The following is a 2,500-nucleotide window of genomic DNA, read 5'->3' on the forward strand; positions in this document are numbered from 1 at the left end:
ATTCGGCAGCGTTGGCTTGTTGGCGCGGGGGGCCGATTCGAGTGGGGACTTGGGCAGCGGGCAGTGAAAGCAAGAGTTTCCCCGATGCTGCCGGGAAAAACGCTCCCCGGGATGGCCGGGTGAGATGACCCGGCGGCCCGCGACGGGTCATTCAATTCCATGCCCCGTCAACATAACTCCCGATGTACTGTTTGCTTTTTCGGAAGAAGAGATCCATCCCCCCATCCTCGGCCAGCCAAAAACGCTCCAATTAATGGCCGGGTGAGATGACCCGGAGGCCCGCGACGCGTCATTCAAATCACTGCCCTATCGGCTACAACTGCTGATGGGTGGGATTAGAGGCCTGCCATGGTGGTGAGGGGCGGCGAGGACCGTGAAAGCTAGAGTTTTTCAGAGGCTGCCGGGAAAAAGGCCCCTCGGGTGGCGGGGTGCGAGGACCAGGCGCGTCATTCAATTCTCTTCCCTATCAACTTGGCTCCCGTTGGCGGGATTGGAGGCCTACTGTTTGTTACAGGGCTAAAATCGTCAGGGGAAGAGCTGACGAAACAATGCTGGTTTGGATGCAGGGGGTAGTGTTGGAATCGGCAGCGCGGACAAAATCGGCAAAGTCGACAAAAAAGACTGTTGGTCTGGACATCGGGGCAGCGGCAGCCATGCCGACAGGGGGGGAAATCGGCAGCACAGATTTGTGCAGCTGCAGGTTCGTCGGGGAAATCGGCAGCGCAGATTTTTCGATGAACATGGGCTGGAAGATGGACTGTCCAGGCCAGGCAGGGAAATTCGTCAAGGGGACACGCTGACGAAACAGCGCTGGTTCAGGCACGGCGGGCAGTGTTGGAATCGGCAGCGCCGACGAAATCGGCAAAGTCGGCAGAATCGGCAGCGGGTGCTGGCGATGAGTCTGGACGATTTATAGTCCAGGGCTTGATGGAAAAGACTGTTGGTCCAGACAATGGGGCAGTGGCAGCGCGGATTTGTGCAGCTGCAGGTTCGTCGGGGAAAATCGGCAGCGCAGATTTTTCGACGAACAGGGGCTGGGCGCTGGACTGGCCGGGCCAGGCAGGAAAATTCGTCAGGGGGGCACGCTGACGAAAACAGGGGCTGCGGAGTGGAAAATCGGCAGCGCAGATTTTTCGACGAACAGGGGCTGGACCGGCCGGGCCAGGCAGGAAAATTCGTCAGGGGGGCACGCTGACGAAAAGAGGGGCTGCCGCGTGGAAAATCGGCAGCGCAGATTTTTCGACGAACAGGGGCTGGACGCTGGACTGGGCCAGGCAGGAAAATTCGTCAGGGGGCACGCTGACGAAAAGAGGGGCTGCCGCGTGGAAAATCGGCAGCGCAGATTTTTCGACGAACATTCGTCAGGGGGGCACGCTGACGAAAAGAGGGGCTGCCGCGTGGAAAATCGGCAGCGCAGATTTTTCGACGAACATTCGTCAGGGGGGCACGCTGAGGAAAACAGGGGCTGCCGCGTGGAAAATCGGCAGCGCAGATTTTTCGACGAACAGGGGCTGGATGCTGGACCGGCCGGGCCAGGCAGGAAAATTCGTCAGGGGGGCACGCTGACGAAAAGAGGGGCTGCCGCGTGGAAAATCGGCAGCGCAGATTTTTCGACGAACAGGGGCTGGACTGGCCGGGCCAGGCAGGAAAATTCGTCAGGGGGGCACGCTGACGAAAAGAGGGGCTGCCGCGTGGAAAATCGGCAGCGCAGATTTTTCGACGAACAGGGGCTGGACGCTGGACTGGGCCAGGCAGGAAAATTCGTCAGGGGGGCACGCTGACGAAAACAGGGGCTGCCGCGTGGAATGGCAGCCTACACGCAGATGCGAATTCGGCAGCGCACGATGGCTTGAGCAGGTCATGGGTTCGACTTGGCGCGATCTGAAACCTGGACGAGGGACTGTCGACGCTGGACGAGCCAGCGCGGTGGCCTGTCGTGCCCCGTTCAGGGGGGGCCTGCCGCGGAGACAGCCCTCGCGGGCTCGACAGCGCAGGCCAGCGTCCCCGACGTCGCTGGCCGCGGCAGGCGAGCTGCCGGGGTTCCCGCATTCCTACAAGAAAACGTCGTGCTTTCCACATGAAACCAATCCAGTAAAATCAGCCATATTTTTATGAGGCTGCCCACTGAATTTGGGGTCATTCCGGGCCGGTTCCTAGTTTTGCGGATTTACTCGATTTCTAATGGTAGGAAAATTAAAACAAATACTTCCCGACCTCGAAAAATTCTGGGAAAATTAATGAAGGTGGATTGGATTTTTGCCAACCTCTGTGCAAAATTTCAGCTCAAAATACCAAGAAATGAATTTTTTAGAGGGGGGGTGACAGCTGGGACCTAGTAGTGTCTCCCCCTGCCAGAGCTGCAATGACACTTATTGCTCTTTAGGGAGCCACCAGGCCGGCGCCCCTCAAAGACCACACGCGCGCGCGCGCCCGCCCGCGCTGGGCGCTGGGGCGCTGGGGCCTGAGGGCCTGGGGCCCTTGGGGGCCCTTGGGCGCTTGG

The sequence above is a fragment of the Populus nigra genome, chromosome 2 (assembly GCF_951802175.1).
Source record: "Populus nigra chromosome 2, ddPopNigr1.1, whole genome shotgun sequence".
NCBI lineage: Eukaryota > Viridiplantae > Streptophyta > Magnoliopsida > Malpighiales > Salicaceae > Populus > Populus nigra.